Source organism: Pongo abelii, chromosome 7, assembly GCF_028885655.2.
Source record: "Pongo abelii isolate AG06213 chromosome 7, NHGRI_mPonAbe1-v2.0_pri, whole genome shotgun sequence".
Taxonomy (NCBI): Eukaryota; Metazoa; Chordata; class Mammalia; order Primates; family Hominidae; genus Pongo; species Pongo abelii.
Window position 1 is genome coordinate 14,633,801 of NC_071992.2, and position 24,609 is coordinate 14,658,409.

Below are 24,609 nucleotides of genomic sequence, written 5' to 3' on the forward strand. Positions count from 1 at the left end.
GGGCTCAAGCGATCTTCCCTCCTTATCCTCCTGAGTAACTGGGACTATAAGCATGCCACCACACCAGGCTAATGTTTTCTTTTTTTTTTGTAAAGATGGGGTCTCACTATGATGCCTAGGCTGGTCTCAAACTCCTGGCCTCAAATGACCCTCCCACCTCGGCCTCCCAAAGTGCTGGGATTACAGGTGTGAGCCATGTGCTTGGTTCAGAGATAAGACGGTTTTCTTATACACAGGCTTATCTCTGAAAAAACAAACACAGTCATAAAATGGAATATGAAAACTGAAAAAATTAAACTTTCCAAAACAGTCTGGTTTATTCTGGTCACAGACTTAATAACCCCTCCCACTAGGAGAAGTACAATTTGCTGCCACAGGAAGGCTTAAAATATCAAACACATTCTTATAAAATACATGCAAGCTGCCTGCAAATGAGGCCATTCTTTCAACTGGTGTTATTCCCTACTTCAGTGTAGTTTTCATAATTGTGGCACTTACTCAGAACCAAAAGCCTCTGTGTGTGATATAAGCATTCAAGCCATATGGCTGAATTGGTTTTTGTAGGTATTAAGCAGGTGTGGATTCGGAGACTCTGGAGGGAACTACAAAGTCCAAGCTATTGAGGAGTTCAGTTTGAAAGAAACAGAGCTAGCACCACAGTGAACACAGAGCATAGAGATGGTGGCAGGGAGATTTGGCTAAAAAGCAGAAGGCCGGCAATCAGAAGGCCAACTACCCAAGGGCTTAGTAGGAAGACACGGTGTGGCCAGCCTTCCCCAGCACCCAGATCCCCGTCCAGAACCAAGGTGGCCTGTGAGCTGTCAGTACAGGATGTCACCAAACTCATTTATCCAAAGCTGACCCCTCTGATGACCCGAAAGTCTTTTTCTTCATATTTTTGATAGGATCCCAAAAGGCTTAGTTGTCTGATTTTTTTTTTTTAAGCCCAAGGTAGACTACAAGCAGGAAATTAGAAAGTGGAGGAGCTTGTGGAGACAGGCACAATGAGAGTGAGAAGTGACAGCCGACAGCAAGGTGGGGCAGGCTGGGGAACAGCGACTCACGCCTGTAATCCCAGCATGTGGGGAGACTGAGGCAGGCAGATTGCTTGAGCTCAGTAGTTCAAGACCAGCCTGGGCAACATGGCAAAACACCATCTCTACTAAATATACAAAAATCAGCCAGGTGTGGTGGCGGGCACCTGTAGTCCCAGCTACTCGGGAGGCTGAGGCAGGAGAACTGCTTGAACCTGGGAGGCGGAGCTTGCAGTGAGCCAAGATAGTGCCACGGCACCCCAGCCTGGGTGACAGAGCAAGACTCTGTCTCAAAAAGAAAAAAAAAAGAAGCACTCCATGGCCAGGCATGAACATGGTGATGTTCGCCTATAATCCCAGCACTTTGGGAGACCAAGGTAGAAGGATCACTTGAGCCCAGGAGTTCAAGACCAGCCTGGGCAACATAGTAAGACCCCCCATCTCTACAAAAAGTAAAAAAAACAGTAGCCTGGCGTGGCGGCCCATCCCTGTGGTCCCAGCTACTCAGGAGCTACTGCATTCCAGCCTGGGTGACAGAGTGAGACGCTGTCTCTGTGCTCAGGGTGGGGGCGGGGAGAAGAAATACTCCAAACAAATAACAGCCATGTGCCATTTAGTGTGGATGCAGACACTTTGTTAACCCTGGAAAGCATTGCTACTGTGTAATACTTTGTCATCTTTATTGATAACCCCTATGTTATCAATAAAGATGTGTTATTTACAAGCTAGACATTGCTGTTCTGTAATACATTGTCATAATTAGCTCCTATGTTACCAATAAAAAATGTGTTATTTATAGACTATTTAGATAGACATAAAAGCATGTGTTGGAAAGATTTCCATGATAATACAGCTATTTCTATTGTTTAGCCATGTGGCACAGCATTTATTTAAATTGGTCTAAATTTTTAGTTCAGTGTCCATTTATTTAGCCTGGGACTTCTTTGATTAATACAGGAGATGGCATGCATGAATACCATCCAATGTATGAGAGTAAGAACTGGATGCTGTGGGAACTCACAGAGCACCCTCATTTCTAGCGCATAGGGTTAGGGGAACCATCCTGTTCGAGATGGGACCTGGGCTTCGTAGGGTTTGTTGAGGAGCTGGGTGCAGTGGGGAAGTCTGCAGGCCTTGTTTTCCCAGAGGAGCAAAAAAATAGGCTTTACCACATTCTTATTACCTTGCTTCCATTTTACAGTGTTCCTTTCCATGTTTACATTACGATATTATAATCCAAAAGCATTTTAGGGCTAGGTAGTACTCTAGTACTCACCTTCCTTGCAGACACCGACGGTGAATACTCCCATGGTGTGGGAAGGATAGGTAATGACATTATAGGTATTTTTTAAGAGTACACAAAATTCAAATTGAGAAGCAGAAATGTTTTACAAGCTTCATTTCCAAACAAGACATATCTCTAGGATCCTGGGTAAGTCATCTCCTGAATTTGTTCTCTTTCTGAAATGATCATCCAAAGATATGCACAATGTCCAGAAATGTTTGATCAGTTAAGTTCAATACCAGTGGGTTCAAAGGCATAGGTAAAAAGTCATCAAATGTTTTAGGAACAAATGTATTTCATAGGACTAGACAGTGGCACAGCTGAGACTTGACCTTGGGACTATAGGTCTAGAAAAATCCTTTTCTGAACTACTACTCCATCCTATAGCTCCCCTACAAAGACTGAACCTCACCAGACCATAATGAAATGGCAGGGATGATGACAACGATGATTTGTTTACCCCAGAGATTTTTCTTGGGTTAAAGTTGACATTAAAAAGGGTGACATTCTCCAGTTAGTATTTGACCAGCTCAGACCCTCTTCAATTAGGGAATTAGATTGTTTTTAGCTTTTCTCCACCAATGAACTAATAATTAAATGCATCCTTTCTAATTAAAGCAGCTCCTTAACAATGGCAAAGCCTCCTGAGTTTTCAATTTTTCTTTTTAAGTGAGTAGTCACTTCTATAGTAGAATTATAATTACTCATCCACTTAGAATGTCAGGAGAGTATTGAATACATCTTTATGCATATAGTAATGGTCAGTATGAAAGTGGTCAGTGGGACAAAGCTTAACAAATGGGTTTTGAAGCATTGTTAACAGTTTAATTTTCCCATGTCTTTGGACAGGCTGAAGGTCCTTATTATACAGCTGCTAAAAAAGACAACAGTCTTCTAATTTGTTTACTTATTTACTTTTTGAGACAGGGTCTTGCTCTGTTGCCCAGGCTGGAGTGCAGTGGCACGATCTTGGCTCACTGCAACCTCCACCTGCTGGGCTCTCACCTCAGCCTCCTGAGCAGCTGGGACTACAGGCACGCACCACCACACCCAGCTAATTCTTGCATTTTTAGTAGAGATGGGATTTCACCATGTTGCCCAGGCTGGTCTCAAACTCCTGGGCTCAAGCAATCCACCCACCTCGATCTCCCTAAGTGCTGGGATTACAGACATGAGCCACCACCTGGCCAAAAGTGCTATTTTAAATGAAATACTGTTCAAGTCACAGAAGACATACATCCCAAGGGACTATAAAGTTCTACAGGAATATGTGACTTTCTGGGCATGTGGCCTGTGTGATGGGGATGAGGTCAAGAAGAGTGAGGAAGTGGGCGGATCTTCCTGGTTTCTGTCCCTTTAATCTAGAAAGCCTCAGGCTTGTTGTTTGGTTGGAATTACTACAAAAGGAGACTTTTCCTTTCATAAACAGACATTATCCAGTGACAGACATTTTAGCAATTTCCGGTATATTTGTTGTAAAGAGCTACATAGTTTTAAATAAATTACCAAAATCCCTTAATGCTTTCTAATTGGAGGTCTGCATTTTAATGGAATGCAATCAGGTTAACTGGAATCTTAAGACAGTGACATTTGGAGGCGTGAGCTGTGAGCCTATGGCCACGTGGACTCCAGGTTCAGCTCCCCACTCTGGGAGGAATCAGTCCTCAGGGTGGGAGGGACAGCCTGAGCAGCTGGCAGCCCATAAGTCCCCTCCCTGAGTCGCAAGAGTGCACCCCTACCTCTCACAGGAGGTGTGGTCCTGTTTGACAAGGTCAGTTACTAGAAGAGGTGAAGTGTGGTGGGTAGAGAGCCATGCTGTTCATTATCTACACAGGCCTGGCCTGACTCACCCCATGGAGAAGCAACACATTTGCAGGCCTTCAGCAGTGGTCACATAAGCCTGCTCTTACACATATTTATATAAAACCGAAAAGTGGGCTGGGTGCGGTGGCTCATGCCTGTTATCCCAGCACTTTGGGAAGCCAAGGCAGGTGGATCACCTGAGGTCAGGAGTTCAAGGCTAGCCTGATCAACATGGTGAAACCCCATCTCTACTAATAATACAAAATATTGGCCGGGCGTGGTAGCATGCACCTGTAATTCTAGCTACTCGGGAGGCTGAGGCAGGAGAATCGCTTGGAAGGTGGAGATTGCAGTGAGCTGAGATTGCGCCACTGCACTCCAGCCTAGGTGAGACAGTGAAACTGTGTCTAAAAACAAACAAAAAAATACTGAAAGGCCCACCGTCTCTTGATTGCACAGGTTTCCATCCATCCTAGTCTCTGGGACAGTGCTAGCTACCTTTGGGCTCACAGAGATCTGTAAATCTACCTTCTTACGTTTTTGTGTTGTGTATATATAAATAAGTATACATACATACCCAGTCACTCCTTTGCATCCAAAGGGGATTGGTTCCAGGACCCACTCTACCCCCACACCCCTGTACTAAAACTCATAGATGCTCAACTCTGTGATATAAAAGGGCATAGTATTTGCATATAACCTGGGTACATTCTCCCATTATTTTAAATCATCTCTAGATTACTTGCAATAACCTAATACAATGTAAGTGCTAAGTAGTTGTAATAATATATCTTATTTGTATTATTTTTTATTTTTTCCTAATATTTTTTCTTTTTTAAAAATTCTCTTTTTATTGTTTCTTTCTTCTTTTTTTAGAGACTGAGTCTCGCTCTATACCGCAGGCTGGAGTGTAGAGTGCACTGGCACAATCACGGCTCACTGCAGCCTCAAGCACCTGGGCTCCAGGAATCCTCCCACCTAAGCCTCCCAAGTAGCTAGGACTACAGGCCTGCACCACCACACCCAGCTAATTTTTTTTTTTTTTTTGGTAGAGACATGGTCTTGCTATGTGGCCCAGGCTGGTCTCAAACTGACCTCAAGCCATCCTCCCACCTCAGCTTCCCAAAATGCTGGAATTACAGGCATGATTCTGATTTTAAATATTTTTGATACACAGTTGGTCAGACTGGCCCATGTGGAACTCAGATACAGACGGCCAACCACGCATAACGAGGCAGAACTATTAGAGCTCCTTGGTGACCTCATTGTTGCTGAATAACCCTTCCCTTTAGCCCTCTCCTGGTGATAACTCCAATACCACTTGGTTTTCTTCCAGGTATGTGTAAAGTGTTTCACTTCTGTGAACAAAAATATGTGAAACAAAAAACAAATTTACTTCGTTAGCTTGTAGACATCTGTTATTATTAAACAGACCAATGTCTTCCTTCACTGTCCTTGAACTTTTGGTCCTGTTTTTTATGTAAGCCTATTTCTCCTCATTTATTCACTCTTATTTCCAAAGTAGCATTTGCCCAACTTTTAGGTTGTCATGTATTCAGTATTCTCCATCCCAACCTAACAGTGAAGAGAGCACATTATGGCAGATGCCTTCCTCTTCTCAGTGCTCCATGATTCCAATCCACTTTCATGGCCTGATGCAGGGCCTCTTGGTAAACGTGGACTCCGTTGTTCAGATCTAGAGCAGACGCCTTCTGGGCGGTCTTACAGATTTACATCAGTGAAAGAGATGAGCCGGCTCTGCTGACCTTTTTTGAGGCTTGCAATGTATTCACATGTGTGAGATGGTTAATGCAGCTGTCAATATTAATACTATTCCATGGATTAAGGTCCTAAAAATATCCAGCCAAGTTTAAAAAGTATCACTACAGAAAATCACAATTTTATTTGGAACTGGAAATAGGAATTGGCACCAAGGCTTTTTATGACATTTTTGGCTCCCTGTCAGTCACTTCATGTCTTTCTAGCCTCTTAGTCTGTACAGGGTAACATGTTTGGGAACTGTGATAAGAAGAAATTCAAGTCTGCATATTGGCTGCCAATGCTCGAAAGTTCTGTTGTGATTTGGGGGATGTTAAAACACATTTCTCTATGAAGGCCCAGTCTTAAAAGAGGAGAGGCACTTTAGAAAGTATCTGTATTTCTTCATTTTTTGCATTTTTAAATGTTATATCATAGTTGTACATATTTTGGGGGTACATGTGGTATTTTGACACATGTATACAATATGTGATGATTAATCTGAGTAATTTGCATACCATCACCTCAAACTTGTATCTTTTCTTTGCCTTGGGAACATTACAGTTCTTGTAGCTATTTTGAAATAGACAATAAAGTTTTGTTAACTGTCGTTTCCCTGGTGTAGTATCAAATACTGGTATTTATTTATTTTTCTTTCTTTTTGTTTCCCCTTTTTTCAATTGTTTTTCTTTTTTGTTTTGTTTTTCATTTTGATATTTACTTATTTCTAAGAGGAAAGAGCATGTACCCAGAGAAGCTAAATATTTTGCTCAAGGTCACTTTGCCAGGGAACGACGGGCCTGGGCCTACGACCTCAGGGTTCTCCCGGTACAGCATTTTTTCATAATAATGAAATCCTCTGAGTTCTACTTTTGAAGTTTTCTTTGTGAGGTTTAACATATTGTATTGGTGTGCCAATTTCAAATTGTGTATTAGCTGGATTTAAAATGAACTTGTCATTACAGCATCTAGTGCAATATCCAGTATACAGTTGACATTAAAAAGTATTTTACTGACTGAATGACTATCTTGTGGATAACTTGCCCTAATCTACAAGAAAAAAATGGAGAAACACCACTGACAAAAATTAGCAAACAAGAAAATGGGGGGCGGGGGAAGCAGAAAATGGATATTGCTAAAATTTTCAGAAAAAGAGTTCAGCTACTTATTTTTCTCCGAATATATTTAGATGTGGTTGTCACTTTTACATATTATAAGCATATTTTCATGACCAAAATTACTTTTTTTAACGTTTAAATATTTCCTATTTATTTGTCCAACAGATAAGATTGGGTGCCTGCTTTGGGCCAGGCCGTGTTTAGAATGCAGAACATAGCATCAGTGAACCAAAAAAAAAAAAAAAAACCCTGATTTCATGGAATTTATAAACTCACTGGGAGAGACAAGCCATAAATAACTCTAGCCAAATACTGAAAAGGAACTCTTTATTGTTTTCATGTTTTGCACAATAGTGCAAAAATACAGCAGTGTTAGGTAGAGTCTGGGAGGGAAAACCCCATCAGTTATGTTAACAGAGAAAATTTAATATAAGGAATTGGTTAGACAGATATTAAAGGACGAGCAATGCAAAGAGGGAACAAATGAGGCAGGATGGCAAGAACAACAGCAGGAAGCAGCTGCCTCCTGTGCTGAGGGGACAAAGAGAAGAGAATGAGCTTCTCAGCACCTAGAAGCTTGGACCACGGGTCCCCAGAGCTGCGACCCAGACTCCCGAGGAGGCGGGGCTGGCCGGCTGGTGCGGAGACTTTGAAAGCTCAGAGGAGAGTCCCTGAGGAGTTGGGAGGCAGATCTCTTGGGAGGAGCCTTGCTTGTGGGTGAGGTGTCTTTTACGGGTGTGCAAAAGAGCTAGTCCTGGGAAAGTGAAAGAAACTGGAAACTAACCGACCGCTATTGGAAACAAATGCCGCTGCCAGGGTGAAGGGCTGTTGCTGGTCAACTCTGGCAGGAACAGGAAGCAAACAGAGAGGAGCCGGTCCCCTCTTACACCCTGTCCTTCCAGGCTCCCTATGGTGTCCCCTGTCAGCAGAGACACTTAGTAAACTAGCAGTGCTGTTTACAGAGTCCCGCCCTCTCCACACAAAGCGGTGTGTAGGAGGGAGTGTTTGGAGGAGAGAGACAATGGCTTGATAACACGCATGGTCCCAAATACGCTAGGTGACAATGACTCTCATGTTCTGAAGCTAGTTGCTAGACTACCTCAGCAGGACTTGCAGAAGAAATGACTGAAATGTTTTTTATTGTAGTAAAATATGCATAATATAAAAACGACCATTTAACCATTTTTAATTATATAACTCAGGGGCGTTAAATACATTAACAGTCTTGTGCAACCATCACTATTATCCATCGCCAGAAGTTTTTCATCTTCCCAAAGTGAACCTCTAGCCCGTTTAAACACTAAGCACCTTTTACCCTGACTCCCCAGGCCCTGGCAGCCACCATTCTGCTTTCTGTCTCTATGTATCTGACTGTTCCAGGAACCTCACATGAGTGGAATCATGCAGTGTTTGTCCTTTAATGTCTGGCTTATTTCACTGAACATAATCTCTTCCAGGTTTATCCGTGTTTGTGGCATGTGTCAGAATTGCATTGCTTTTTAAGGCTGAATAATATGAAATCTGGTTTTGTGACCCTTAGTCCAATACCCAGTTGGACACTGGGGAGAAGATGTATTTAGGAAGTTTTTTTTGGCATGCTCTGGGTGCCCCTTCCCTTGCCAACACACGCACAGCATCGCGGGAGGAGAGAAGAAGGTATTTCTCCCCATCCTCAAGTCAAGTGACTGGGGCTTCAGGAGGACCACACAGAAAGCTGGCTATGTGCCGCTGCAGATGAGATCTCAGACACAGTGGTCTGGACCGAGCTATGCCTGAAAAAGTCTAAAGGCTGGTAGAAGCAACTTATGGCAGCAGAGAGTGGATATTGTTTGGGAAGTAACTGCTACTTTCACTGAAGAGAGAACAAAGGCGCTTGTTTTCTTTGGACTAGATGTGGGCCACGAAAGACAGATGGCATTGGCTAGGATCTCATCTGGAGAGGTGAAGAGATGGCAGGTGAAACATGTTGGAGGTGTAGGGGTGGATGACATGGAACTGTCATAGGCAGCCAGCAGGACAGTGGATTATCCATTTCAGAAAACTGCTGGTGAAAGGACTTCAGCCATGAGCATCTGCACAGAGCCAGTGAAAAATTCCATGAGGTCCACAAAACACTTTGTGAACGAGAACAGCCTTTAGTTCCCACTGTGCCCAGAGATCACTGAACTCAGTTCACACCAGTGCCAGTCAAAAAGAACATTTTGGCCAGATGCAGTGGCTCATACCTGTAATCCTAGTACTTTGGGAGGATGAGATGGGAGGATCGCTTGAGGCCAGGAGTTTGAGGCCAGGAGTTTGAGACCAGCCTGAGCATTATAGTGAGACATCATCTCCAAAAATATATTTAAAAAATTTTTTTTAAAAAGCCAGGCATAGTGGTAAGCACTTGTAGTTCCAGCTACTCAGAAGGCTGAGGCGGGAGGATGGCTTGAACCCAGGAATTCAAGGCTTCAGTGAGCCAAGATCGCACCAATGCATTCCAGCCTGGATGACAAGCAAGACCCTGTCTCTTAAAAAAAGGAAAGAAAAGGACTTTTCTGGCTCCCTAACCTCTCCTTGCCGGCTCCCTTCACCACCACTGCGACCCTGTCCCATTAACAACTGAGCTGGGAATGAAGGATGCAACAAGAGAAGAAACCATCTTTCCCACTGCAAGCTTCCTCATAGCAGCAGGTGCAAGCTGGAGATGAGAAGTTTCAAATGGTGATGAAACGTGGAGCCTGGATTTTACACTGGACGGGAAATCAATTTCAGAAGTGAGAATGTTTTGTGATCTGGAGAGCATTTACTTATTATTGAAATTTATGAAAAATCTGTGGGCCTGCCGGAATTTCATTCAAGGGCAATGGAAGAATGAGCCCCAACAGAATAAGTTTCCAGGGATATGAAGTCACCTAGAAGTCCTGCTCGTTCCAGACAACAGGTTGGCCAATAGATGTTTCAAGTGGCGATGAAGGCTGGAAGCAAAACGTGGCAATCTGGAGTACTGCCTGTGTTGCAGTGAAAGTAATGTTGTGAGGTTGATGAAAAGTAAACGACTGCATTATATGTAAAATAAAAGCATTTCACTTCTCTTGCATGAAAAGGGACAGGAGGCGGGACAGCAGCAGGCAGGGTTTTGTTTTGTTTTTTTTTTTAAAGTAGCTCACCTGGTTACACAGCTTGCTAGGTGCAGCTCTTCACTCCTGAGGTTGACAGGTGTTTTATGATCCCCTAAAAGATCATAAAGCTAAAGTTTTCAGATCAAAGGAAAACCAACAAATAGAGAACTGTGCCATAAAAGGAAGCAGGGAAGTTAGGGTTGAGACTGGATCATGGTCTATGGTCATACATAAGCAGATTTTTTTTTTTTTTTTAGTTGAGATATTGAACTCAAATCAATGATTGAGAAGAGAGAGAAGAAAATTACAGGAGAGAAGCTGTTAATTGTCCAGAACATAGGATTCCATGTACGGCTAGTAGGGTTTGCATTATAGAAGTACAGATAGCTCATCCTCATCTCTCTTCCAGGAAGAAAGAGTATATGAGAAGAGATACAAATAGATTAGTAGATTTGCTGGTATAAGCCCATGGGAATCAAAGTGGTCCACTCCCCTGAACGATATACTTGATATAGATAACAAATATTTTGTTGATCATATAATTGTTGAACATATATAGACTGACCCTAGAATAAAATTTAGAACTTATTATTTGCTCCTTTCTTCTAAAAGTAGCAGGAAAGGAAAAAAATGCTTTTAAATTGATGCTTCTAGGGGAGGTGCAGTGGCTTATGCCTGCAATCCCAGCACTTTGGGAGGCTGAGGCGAGCAGATCACTTGAGGCCAGGAGTTCGAGACCAGCCTGGCCAACATGGCAAAACCCAGTCTCTACTAAAAATACAAAAAATTAGCTGGGTACGGTGGCATGTGTCTGTAATCCCAACTACTTCGGAAGCTGAGATCTGAGAATCCTTTGAACCTGTGAGGTGGAGGTAGCAGTGAGCCGAGATGGTGCCACTGCACTCCAGCGTGGGCGACAGAGCAAGACTGTCTCAAAAATAAAAATAAAAATAAATAAATTGATGCTTCTAGCTATTTGGGGGCATTCATTCCTTCAATTGATGATAATCCACCACCAACATATTTGCCAGATATGGTGACAGACATTACGGATAAAGAGATGAGACAGGTATGGTCATTGTCCATAAAGAGTAAAAGTCGGGGGCAATAAACAAGCACCAACAAATGAATACGATAATATTTTCTCAGTTCTGTATGAGCCATGGTTGCTGATTACAAGCAACAGAAACTGACTTGTGATCTTTGGACTGATCAGGAATTTATTGAAATATGAAGGACATAGAAAGCCAGAGAACTAGACTTGGAAAATAAATGTGCCCCAGGGAAGCTCCACCATGCCAGGAGTCGTAGGTACAACAGTCAGTCGGACCAGGACTCGGGGCCACTGGCGAGTTCCTGCTGCCACACTCGGCACCTGCCCTAGTTCTATATGTACAAAGGGAGGACTATATGTACAAAGCCACTTTCCCAGCTCCGAAGATTTTCCCACTTGCAGCTTGACTGAGCCTTTTAGAGACCATTTCACCATCGTAAAAGGCCAGGGATTTTTAGGGGATGAATACATGGTAGGATTAGTAATGGGGCATTGTTTATGCTTTACTTTTTTTTTTTCACTATAAAGTGAATTTCTTGGTCAGCAGCAACGTTGTGTGAGATACTATATATTAGTTACATTAACATAGCATATGGGCCAGGTGCAGTGGCTCATGCCTGTAATCTCAGCACTTTGGGAGGCAGAAGCGGGCGGATCACTTGAGGTCAGGAGTTTGAGACCAGCCTGGGTAACATGGTAAAACCCCACCTCTACTAAAAATACAAAAAATAAAAAATAAAATAAAAATAACATATCAGTACAGATTTCTGTAAAAAGTGGCATATTCAAAAGATGTTACTAAAGAGAGTTTAGTAAAAGGCCCGTTCACAAAGTGTCAGCAAGGTTAAGAAAACTAACCAGGGATGGCACAGCATCCTGGGGTCAGCACTGACAGGATTACCATCCTTAGCCTGAAAGGGAAAGCAGAAAGACTGGATTCCAGAACTTGGCATAACTTTAACCCCAGCAGGAGCTGTGACCTACAGGCAAAGGACAAAGCCATTGTTCAACCCAGACCTATCTGGGAGGCAGTTGGGGTAATACATAACTTGACCTCTGCTCCTGCTGCCTCCTCCCAAATCCTGCCTATGCCTGATCATGCCCCAGATGGAGGCCTGAGGGCAAAGAAGCTTCCTTGGAGAGCCTCCTGGAGGTGTAGCTAGCAGATGGTGTTGCAAATAGAAGCATAGTGGGCAAAGAGAAAATTCAAATGCAGATTAAATGTCTACTCTATTGAATCCCTCTCCAGTTGCTGCCCCCTCCAGGATGGAAGGTGACCCCAGACAATCAGCCTGCTGTCAGACAGATGGCTGATTCCCTTGAAGCTTTGTATAATGCCATGAGCTCAGGATTTATTACTTCTGCTGGTCGATGGAGCACTCAGCAGTGCCAATCGCAAGATCAGCCTGGAGAGGAGAGGAATGTGTTACTGTGCACACAGATAGCCGTCAACCTGTTCATGACCCCAGTGGAGCAAGCCCTAGAGTGTCAAGCAAGGAGGTCACTATGACCATCTTACTTTCTTGAGTTAAAAATATTTAACTCTGCCATTCTCCCGCCAGAGGGAGTTTCCTGTAACAGGGAGAGAGCTCAGGCCATTCCACACCTCCACGTTCCCTCTCCTTCTCACTGTCCCCAAGTCTGTAACTGGCCACTTTCCTGCATGTTCCAGAGAAAAAATATTACAAAGTCAAACCCAGAAGGTTTACACACCAGAAGATTTACAGCCCATTGAATTTAGAAGGCAAAGATCTGGGGTAAGTATCGACACATATGGATTCTGAAGGTGACTGCCAAAGACAGAGAAATGTAATTATAGACTATACTGAGTTTATCAACATGGGTGAGCTTACCAGGGAGGCTGGACTCCATGTGCCAACCTGAGAGACTGAATGCGGTTCTAGGAGCTTGCTCATCTGTCAAATCAAAACCTGGCCGGGCGTGGTGGCTCACACCTATAATCCCAGCACTTTGGGTGGCTGAGGCGGGTGGATCATGAGGTCGAGAGATCAAGACCATCCTGGCCAACATGATGAAACCCCATGTCTACTAAAAATACAAAAATTAGCTGGGCATGGTGGCACGTGCCTATAATCCCAGCTACTTGGGAGGCTGAGGCAGGAGAATCTCTTGAGCACGGGAGGCAGAGGTTGCAGTGAGCTGAGATCACTCAACTGCATTCCAGCCTTGTGACAGAGCAAGACTCTGTCTCAAAAACAAACAAATAAACAAAATATATTCTTGCAGCTGGGTGCAGTGGCTCATGTCTGTAATCTCAACACTTTGGGAGGCCGGGGCAGGAGGATGGCTTGAGGCCAGGAGTTCAAGACCAGCCTGGGCAATATAGCAAGACTGTATCTCTATAAAAAAAAGAAAAAAATACAAAAACATTAGCCAGGTGCCGTGGCATGTGCCTCTAGTCCCAGCTACTGGGGAGGCTGAGGTGGGAGGACTGCTTGAGCCCGGGAGGTCAAGGCTGCAGTGAGCTGCGATTGTACCACTGCACTCGAGCCTGCGTGACAGAGTGAGACCCTGTCTCCAAAAAAAGTAGATGGGTAGTGTGGAGTCTTAATTAGGGAAAAGGAGTCAGGCTGACAGGACCAGGGGAAAGCGAAGAGAGAAAGCAAACAAGCTATAGGTCTGCCTTTCTTCGTGGCCCAGGACATATAGCTCTCCTGAGCAAATAATGTGCATAACTCACAAACTTCCTGCTCATCATCAAACACTTCGATTTATCATCAAGCTCCTTGGCTGACGGAAGAATGCAGGTGAGCTCCCTGCTACCTTGGCATTATCGATCAGCCCAAGAACCATTCTATAAAATCTCCAGCAAGCCTTTGTTTCCTGGCAGTCAGCTCCTCTTCTGCTGTTTGTGCCCATTGCAACCTGGCAACTTATTTTCCAACTTTCTCTAATAAATCTGCTTTTCTTTACCTACAACTGTCTTGGTAAATTTGTTTACCCCTGCATCACTGGCCCAGACAGTTCCTGCTAACCCACGACAGAGAGATAGACAGATGATTGATAGATAGATAGATAGATAGATAGATAGATAGATAGATAGATAGATTCTTGCGCTATGAGCAATTCTGAGAAGTTCATTTATATGACTCTTCTCCACACTGTTTCTGTGTCACTAACCGGCCAATATAGTAGCCACTGCAGGACATGAAACAGGCCTACTTGCTACACCTTAGTTATCTTTAACCAAGAAATACACAGCATCTCAACTCTGGTTAGGCCACCACTGAGTCCAGGTTTTGATTTGACAGATGAGCAAGCTCCTAGAACCGCATTCAGTCTCCCAGGTTGGCACATGGAGTCCAGCCTCCCTGGTAAGCTCACCCATGTTGATAAACTCAGTATAGTCTATAATTACATTTCTCTGTCTTTGGCAGTCACCTTCAGAATCCATATGTGTCGATACTTACCCCAGATCTTTGCCTTCTAAATTCAATGGGCTGTAAATCTTCTGGTGTGTAAACCTTCTGGGTTTGACTTTGTAATATTTTTTCTCTGGAACATGCAGGAAAGTGGCCAGTTACAGACTTAGGGACAGTGAGAAGGGGAGGGAATGTGGAGGTGTGGAATGGCCTGAGCTCTCTCCCTGTTACAGGAAACTCCCTCTGGCGGGAGAATGGCAGGCCTATGAGGAAGTAAGGGTTGTCCTTTTCAGGGGAGTGACCGAGTGCTGCATCCAAAAATTCTCATTCCTGTTCTCAGGGCCCAGTTTTGACCCCTACAGGCAATGCCCTGACTTTCACATAAAATATTTGGGGAGGCTGTGAATTCAAGTAATTTGGCAGCCTATAGATTCTCACTAACCTGGAGTTTATATTTCAGCTGCCTTAGCACTACAGCTTCAAGAGATAAGAGAATCAAGCCTGTGTTGAGTTAAGAATTAAATGGGAGGTTGCAGTGAGCCAAGATCATGCCACTGCACTCCAGCCTGGGCGACAGAGTAAGACTCCATCTCAAATAAATAAATAAATAAATATAAAAATGATTTGAGTTTTTTTTTTTTTTTCTTAAGCTCATTCAAATGCCTTTCTGCCTTCTTGAATTCCTCATGCCCTTGGTAGCATTCTCCAGTGAGAATGATGTTAACTCCCAAAGCCTTGCCCTACTTGGATACCTAATTCCCGCAAACAGTTGATTAGTTAAATGAGCTTTCTGCTACTGTACGCCATTGGTTGCCAGAGTCCCATTCTGGACTTAATGATGTTTTTCAGAATCTTCCTATTTCTCTTGGAATGGCCAGAACAATGACCAACAAGTTTTTTAAAATTTAGTTAAAATTGTGAATTGCAGGCAACAGAAAGGAATTCTGGATATCTTAAGCAGAGAAAACATTTTCTGGAATACAGTAGGGACTGTACAGAATCAGGAGAACCTGGGCTGGAAAATGGGTTTGAACCCTGATCATCTGAGAAGGACAAGGGTCCCTTTTAGTGGGAGTGATGTGGCCAGGACACTGTCACCCCGCCTTTGCCTTTGAATGACTTGCTTTGCATTCAGAGTCCAGGATGAGAGTTCATGGTTGATTGAATCTAGGTCATAGGGCCAGGCATCTATATTTGTTTCCTGGGGCTGCTGTAATAAATGACCACAAACTGGGTGGCTGAAAACAACAGAAATGTATTCTCTTGCAGCTCTGGAGGCCAGACGTCCTAAATCAAGTTGTCAGCGGGGCCCTGCTCCCTTTGAATTCTCCACTAGGAAAATTCCTCCTTGCCTCCTCCAGTTCCCGGTGGGCCCAGGCACTCTGTGGCTTGTGCTAGTGTAACTCCAATCTCCGCCTTCTGTCTTCTCTCCTGTCTATTATAAGGACACTTGTCATTGGCATGTAGGGTCCACCCAGATAACCCAGGATGATCTCGCCTTGAGATCTTTAATTATATCTATAAACCCTTTTTTCCAAATAAGGTCACATTCCCAGGTTCCAGAGGTTAGGATGTGGGCATGTCACAGTGTGACTACGCCATCTCACGGGACAGGGAGTGGGAAAATCTGCCTGCTTCCATGTCTATGGTGAGAGGCAAGGCTCTGCATCCTACCAGCACTGCACACTACAGAGTTGAGCAGAAAATGTCCTGAGATATTAAAGCCAAAATAAATCAAGATTGCAACCACAGCACTAGTGCCAAAGCCTACCATATAACACAGGAGAGGTAGAAGAGAGCACAGCAGACGAATCCTACATGGGGGACAAGAAAGGCTTTGTGACACAAGCTGAACCTTCAAAGATACTTGGGTCTGTTAGGTGGTGTAGAGGAGAAAGAAAATTCCAGGCAGAGAGGGAACAGACGAGCAAAAAGCATAAAGGTATCATGTCCAAAGCATTCAGGGAATTTCAAGTCCAGAGGGAAGAGCAGTGGCACTAGATAAGGAGCTTGTGCTGGAATACAAATCCACGAAGTCACTATGCGAATTCCTTTTTTTGTTGTTTGTGTTTCTTTGATCACTGCCAGAGTTTCTCCATGATAGTAGCAACACATTGATTTAGATAAGGAGCTTGTGCTGGAATATAAATGCAGGAAGTCACTATGCACATTCCTTTTTTTGTTTGTTTGTTTGTTTCTTTGATCACTGCAAGAGTTTCTCCATAATAGAAGCAACACATTGATTTAGATAAGGAGCTTGTGCTGGAATATAAATCCACGAAGTCACTATGCGGATTCCTTTTTCTTTGATTTCTTTGATCACTGCAAGAGTTCCTCCATGATAGAAGCAACCCGTTGATTTACATTCTGGTGCAAACTCCTCTCGTTGTCACAGAGAAGTCATTGGCTGGCTACTTCAAATGGTGCTGGCAGAGCACAGGGCGCGAATTGGGGGTGGGACATCATGAGTGAAGATGCAGATCAGATTGTGGGGGGCTTTAGGTGACATGCTTAGGTATTTGGACTTTCTCTTTAGAGCTGGAGAGTGATACAATGGTGACGTAGAGGATGACTTTCGGGACTTGAGTGTGACGGCACGGAGCGTGTGAGATTGGAGACCAATATATTATCTGTTTCTCCAAACTCAGTTCTTTATTCCAGTGTTGGTTTCTTTTTCCTTTCCTTTCTTTCTTTCTTTTTTTTTTTTTTTTAATAGAAACAGGGTCTTGCTCTATTGCCCAGGCTGGAGTGCAGTGTTGTGATCATACCTCACTGCAGCCTCAACCTCCTGGGCTCAAGTGATCATCCAGCCTCAGTCTCCTGAGTAGCTAGGACTATAGGCATGCATCACCACACACAGCTATTTTTCAATCTTTTATAGAGACAGGAGTCTCATTAAGTTGCCCAGGCTTATCTCAAACATCTGGCCTCAAGTGATCCTCCTGCCTCAGCCTCCCAAAGCCAGTGTTGGGAGGTGACAACGTTTTCATCACTCTGTAGTGAAACGAGAAAATTAAACATGATATAGTCAGTTCTTCATACATTCTGTTCAACTTTAAAGGACTCTCCTTTGGTTTGAGATCATGACCTCCTAAATTTTATGAGGGTAAAATTGTCCATTTTTCTATGAAATTATGGTAACAATAAATAATAGGCTTTACAATATCTGTATCTATCTGTTACATCTATCTGTCTACATACCTATCCATGTCTTTGCCTTCAAGTAAAAAATCAGCTGGTCCCTCTAGTTCTCCAGTTGTCCCTTTGAGATTTTTCTGGACTGTGCAATCTGCAGGAGTGGGAAATCCTGGACCAGGTGAGGACTTAACCCCAGGCAGAGGTGATAGGGAAGGGGCAGGGGTACTCACAAGAGGGATATGACAGAGCTGGAATCCACACCGTGAGATCCTTGACAGACCAGATTCTACTATGCTTTGCATACACATGGACTCTGTCTGAAATTCAAATACACAATCAGGGTCAGACACGGTGGCTCATGCCTGTAATCCCAGCACTTTGGGATGGCGAGGTAGGTGGATCACTTGAGGTCAGGAGTTCAAGAAAAGCCTGGACAACATGGTGAACTCCGTCTCTACTAAAAATACAAAAATTATCTGGGTGTGGTGGCACATACTTTTAATCTCAGCTACTCGGGAGGCTGAGGTGGGAACATCACTGGAACCCAAGAGGCGGAGGTTGCATTGAGCCAGGATCGTACAACTATACTCCACCCTGGGTGACAGAGTGAGACTCCATCAAAAAAAAAAAAAATCATAATCAGAGTTTATTTAGTTTATTTTTTTAGTACAGGTTGAATATTTCTAGTCTGAAATTCCAAATCCAAAATGCTCAAAAATTTGAAACTTTTTGAGTGCCCACATGATGCCACAAGTGGAAGTCACGCCTGACTTCATGTGACTGGTTGCGGTCAAAATGCAGCCACGGGACAAATGGTTTCTTCAGCGTCTCCAGGGGACAAAAGGCCCTTCCATCCCCCTTCGGATGTGATCTATGTATTCCTCGCATGCCCAGACTTCCCCATGCAAGCACGCTCACAAAGTGTAACAAAATGGCATGTGTTCAGGCACCAATGACGGGTTCCTCACGATGCCCCACATGGGGCCAATACCTGCGTGCATTACTCAGTGTGGTCTTTTGTTAATTTCCTGCTCTATAGTGTAAAGATATTGTTGAAAATGTCAAAAAGACCTGCAGATATCCCTATGAGTAAGAGTGATGAGAAAAAGGAAGCATTTATATAGTAGTGATGATGAAGATGACATTGTCAACACTGCAGAAAAAGCGCCTGTCGATGGCATGGTGAAAAAGTGCGATGGGCTTATTGAAGGACTAGAGCAGTGTGCAGCCATAACACAAGAAATCATGTCAGTTTATAAAATCAAAGAGAGAGTTCCAAGACAAAGAAAAAAGTTCTTAATGAGGCAGGTGACTCTGGAGGAAATATTTTTTAAAAGCCATCTAGCAGGCTGGGTGCAGTGGCTCACGCCTGTAATCCCAGCACTTTGGGACGCTGAGGAGGGCGGATTACCTAAGGTCAGGAGTTCGAGACCAGCCTGGCCAACACGGTGAAATCCTGTCTCTACTAAAATTACAGAAATTAGCTGGGTGTTGTGGCAGGTGCCTGTAATCTCAGCTACTCAGGAGGCTGAGGCAGGAGAATCACTTGAATCCAGGAGGCGGAGGTAGCAGTGAGCCAAGATGGTGCAACTGCACTCCAGCCTGGGCAACAGAGCAAGACTCCATCTCAAAAAAAAACAATAATAATAAAACCCTTCTAGCAGAATGTCTCCTCATCCCTAGAGGCCCCTCTTCTTGGTCTCTCAATTGCTTGATGTTTCTTCTTGCCTTGAAAAATAAAATACAGTGTATAGTAGCCTTTTAATCAAAACAGCATTGCAGATGGAGACTGAAAGCCTGCTCTTAGTTGTTGCTGTTAACAGCTAACACAGGTATCTGATGTTGTGCTGCTTGGCTATCCTGAATACTTTTTTTTTAAAACTGTATTACTGATATGTCCTATTTTTACTGTTAAGTATTTAAGTGTGAATAAGTATATGAACATGATTGCTTATCAGAAGCATATAAATTTATAGTCAGGAATGATGGTGAGGTCACATAACCACAGATTGTCCACGTGGGTGGCTGAGATAGTGACGCCTTTTCTTCCTGATGGTTCAATGTACACAAACTTTGTTTCATGCACAAAATTATTAAAAATGTGGTATAAAATTACCTTCAGGCTATGTATATAAGGTATTATGAAACATCCATGAATTTTGTGTTTAGACTTGGGTCTCATCCCTAAGAAATGTCATTCTGTCTGTGCAAATCTTCTAAAATCCAAAATCTGAAACACTTCTGGTCCCAAGCACTTTGGTTAAGGGATACTCAAACTGTAATAACCCCATGAGTGCCTCTTTGGGATCAATTGTGTTATTTTATTTTATGAAATACACTAATATATAATTCATCGTCACATTTCCCCTTAATTCAGCCTTAGGAAAATCATTAGATGACTTATAGCTTTATGGTTGAAAACCATGATCTTCATTTAAAAGCTCTTTCTTGAGCAACCTTTTTTCAGTAAAATGACCTTGGGATTACTTGTCCTCTATCCTACCTAAACCTTCCTTCCTGGGAGAACAGAGGATGAGTAATACACATTCCACTTCTTCTCTGGAAGTGCCTTTCGTATGTAATAGCAGAGCAGTCTTCTTCCACGCTGCTATTTTGGGGGACCTATTGCTTTTACCTCAACACAAACTGAGAGCTGTTTTTGTCAAATTGACACCAGCAGCTAATGCCTAGGGGAAGCCAGGCGCTATATTTTCATTTTTCTTCACTCTCGTGTTTGATTTTCTTGTTCATTTCTGACATTCTCTCATCTACAAAATCAAAATGAATTGTAATATAGTTGCAATGAACATGGCCTTGTCATTGCCTGTGGAGGGACGGCCTTTGGTAACTGATCTCATGATCAATATTAAGCTGTGAGCTCTCTTTTCCTAATTTTTACATTATCCTCTTACAACCACCCCTCTCAACACACACACACACACACACACACACTCTCACTCCCCACCCAGATGTTGTCATGTTCATTTCCCCTATTTCGTTTTGGGGGCTAATATTCTACTCTTAGTGAACAGTCCATTTAGACACATACTCCTTGACATTTTTCGAGGAAAACAAAGTGCTCTCAGAGAGTATTTGATCTCTTTCCCCTAAGATAAACGCCCCTCACGTTGTTCACTTTCTTTCAACATGTTTATCGGGGGTAACTTTCTAGTCTCTGGTGGGATTCCAGAGAGGATTTTATTCTCCTGATGCAACATATTTTGTTGTTTTGAAGCTCTGAATTTGTTCTGCTCATAGGATTTCAAGGAGAGATGCCAGCTGTTCCTTTCCTTAGCATTTCCATTGTAATCTCTCTGGTGTATCATTAAGGAGTTCTGTGTAGAGGAGAAAATATTTATGAGGCTGTTTTACTGGCTTCATTATTCAAAGGGAGTAGGAACCAGAGTCAAAGTGTCACCCCAATCTAGAAAAGCTAATATTGCTTGCTGTCTATACTTTTGTATCCACCCGTCATATGTTTACCCCTGGCTGTGCTTATTCAGCTCTTATTCTGTGTTACTCCTGAATTAGTCTGTAGCTTTGAGACAGTATAGGGACCACCCATCTTTGTTTGTCTTACAGCTACCAAAGCATCTGTTGCCTAGTAGGTGCTTAGTCAACATTTCTCAAATTAAATTTAGTTATAATAGAGCTCTATCATACATGGCTAGCCTCTCCTCTAATGCTAACATCTATGGGACTTAAGAGTTTGTGATCCTTCCTCCTCTAGCTTCATTTCTTTTCTTACTGTGTGTATTCTCTTTTGATTTAATATACTCTAATTTTCCTAATGGGCTATGTATTAGAATAATGATTTTTTTTTTTATTTAATTTTTTTGAGATGGAGTCTCACTCTGTTGCCCAGGCTGGAGTGCAGTGGCGTGATCTTGGCTCACTGCAACCTCCACCTCCCAGGTTCAAACGGATTCTCCTGCCTCAGCCTCCTGAGTAGCTGGGATTACAGGCACGTGTTACCGTACCTGACTAATTTTTGTAATTTTAGTAGAGACGGGGTTTCACCATGTTGGACAAGCTTGTCTTAAACTCCTGACCTCAGGTGATCTGCCTATCCCGGCCTCCCAAAGTGCTGGGATTACAGGCATGAGCCACTGCGCCCAGTCAATGATGATGTTTAAATGAAGTTCTCCTGAGATTCTTGACCATCTAAGTTTATTGTCCTTCAGATACCAGAAACAATATGCCCAAGTCTAAAGCCTCCACCTCCTATCGCATTTCATCTGATGGTGAACCAGTGTACTGTCTACCCTGGGGCCATCCTTCTTATCTGTTCTTCACGTATTTATACAGTAGACATTTATTGAACATTGTAAAAATACCAAAAAAGATGCAGAGATCATAAGACATATTGTCCCTGTCTAGAAAGTGCTGCCGTCAATTATGGAAGATATGTTCAAACAGCTCATACTGTAATATAAAATACAATGCATTGCTGACCATTATGACATTTCAAAATCAGTTACCAGTATCTAGTCCTTCTTACATCCTATTTCCCGCAAATGCATACATCTTAAGTAAAGTAATTTGGATGTATTCACATGCATTACGAAGGAAGGGTTTATTAGAGTTTATATATGGCCATTACTAAAGTTTCCTTTGCTTTACCTTGTATTCTTTCTTCTTCCTTATTTTAGGATAGTAGTGGTACATTGTACAGTATCAGGCTTATTATCAGAGCTTCATCTTCAGCATGTTCCCTGCCTTAACTCTGCATGAGTCACCAGGTCCTATTCATTTGGTTCTTTCTCCTTAATATCCCTTCATTTGAATCATTTCTAAGCATTATTAATATCATTCTTTGCTAAGATATTTAGCCAAGTTCTTTCTCTGTCTTCATTGTGGACCCATCCATGCAGTGCCAGTCTACACTACTGCCAGAGGCAATTTCTAAAACCCAGATCAACTTTTGTCATTCTTCTTGTTGAAATAATTCAGTGGTTCCCCATGATGTTCGGAAGCTGGACTAGGTCCTATATAATCTGACTTCTACCCTCTCTTCCAGCCTCTTATTTCACCATTTGCTTCCCTGCCTCCCTTTCTCCTCGCCATCTGTATAGTTAAGAGTGCGAACTCTAGGGTCAAATTGCCTGGGTTCAAATCCTCGCTCTGCCACTTACTAGCTATGTAACTTTGGGAAAGTCACTTAGGTCCTCCGTGCCTCATTTTTCTTATCTGTAAAATGGGGGAAGTAGTAGTTCCTATTTTATATAGTTATTGGGAAGAGTCAATGTGTTAAATGCTTACAACAGGGCCTGGCCCATAGCAAATAATTAATACAGACACTTCTCCACTTATGATGGGGTTACATCCCAATAAACCCATTACAAGTTGAAAATATTATAAGTCAAAAATGCACTTAGGCCTGGTGCAGTGGCTCACTTCTGTCATCCCAGCATTTCAGGAGGCCAAGGCAGGAGATTGTTTGAGCCCAGGAGTTTGAGACCAGCCTGGGGAACGTAGGGAGACCCCATTTCTACAAAAATAACAAAATTAGCAGGATGTGGTGGCACACGCCTATAGTCCCAGATACTTGGGGGTGCTGAAGCAGGAGGATCATTTGCATCTGGGAGGTCAAGGCTGCAGTGAGCTGCGATGGTGCCACTGCACTCTAGCCTGGGCAACAGAATGAATACCCTGTCTCAAAAAAAATGCATTTAATACACCTAACCTACAGAACATGATAGCTTACCTCCCTAGCCTACCTTAAACGTGCTCAGAACATTTACATTAGCCGACAGCTGGGCAAAATCACCTGGCAAAAGGGAACACTGTCGAATCTCAGTTGTCTACCTTCATGATGGTGTGCCAACTGGGAGATGTGGCTCTCTGTGGCTTCCCAGCATTGTGAGAGAGGATCCCACCGCATGTCATTAGCCTGGAAAAGAGATCAGAATTCAAAATTCAAAGCACAATTATTACTGAATGTATATCACTTTCACACCATCATAAAGTCAAACCTTCATAAGTCTGGGACCATCTGTATATATTTCTGTGTGTGTGTTGCTGTTATTGCTGTTGTTATTCATTTATTGGCTTTGTGTATTTCTTTTTGCATATGCTGTTTCACATGTCTGGAATCACCCACTTCTCCTTTTCACCTGGCTGACCCCACTCATCTTTTGAACTTCAGTTTAGGTATCAGCCCCTTGAGGGAGCCTTCACTCCCCCTTCCCACTGCAGGCTGGATTAGTCTCCTATGTGCTCCTGTAGCACCGGTGCACACCCACATCATAACATTCATCACACCAGATAAGGGGTATTGACATTGTGATTTTGAACACTGTAAGTGACCTAAAGGTCCATGATGTTTAATAGTTTGCAATGACACAAAATGATTATTTTATAATGATTGTATGAATGTATGATTATTGTATTAGTCCGTTCTCAGGCTACTAATAAAGACATACCTGAGACTGTGTAATTTATAAAGGAAAGAGGTTTAATTGGCTCACAGTTCAGCATGGCTGGGGAGGCCTCAGGAAACTTACAGTCATGAGTGGAAGGGGAAGCAAACATATCCTTCTTCACATGGCGGCAGCAAGGAGAAGTGCCAAGCAAAAGGGAAAAAAGTCCCTTATAAAACCATCAGATCTCGTGAGAACTCACTCACTATCATGAGAACAGCATGAGGGTAACCACCCCTATGATTCAATTACCTCCCACCAGGTCCCTCCCACGATACATGGGGATTATGGGAACTACAATTCAAGATGAGATTTGGGTGGGGACACAGCCAAACCATATCAATTCTATTATTTTGTAGATGATTATATCAAATAATCTTGATTCTTGGTATTAAATAAGGCAAGGCATGAGTTTGGGGAATCACATTAGCTCAGGATGTATCCATCCCAGAAGTAAGGTTCTACTACACTTTAATTTTCTATTTATTTGTATGCTTCAAATATTAAATTCTG

General features: G+C 42.9%; 1 protein-coding gene and 1 long non-coding RNA gene across 11 annotated transcripts in view; one reads left to right on the top strand and one right to left on the bottom strand.

Annotated features, from left to right (window-relative positions):
* The window catches only part of TRMT9B (tRNA methyltransferase 9B (putative)), a 72,881-nt gene that overhangs the window by 13,749 nt on the left and 34,523 nt on the right, over nt 1-24,609 (top strand). The gene's annotated exons all lie outside the window — the stretch shown is intronic.
* LOC129060891 (uncharacterized) overlaps nt 20,229-24,609 on the bottom strand; it is a 52,914-nt gene continuing 48,533 nt past the window's right edge. For 2 of the 5 annotated variants that reach the window (XR_008527756.2, XR_008527758.2), the window contains exons 4-5: nt 23,445-23,567; nt 20,264-21,009 (exon numbers count right to left, since the gene is read on the bottom strand). This is a non-coding gene — a long non-coding RNA (uncharacterized LOC129060891). Of the gene's footprint in view, nt 21,010-23,444; nt 23,568-24,609 lie in introns of all 5 variants that reach the window. The other 3 variants (XR_010141050.1, XR_008527761.2, XR_008527755.2) reach the window with 3 other exon arrangements.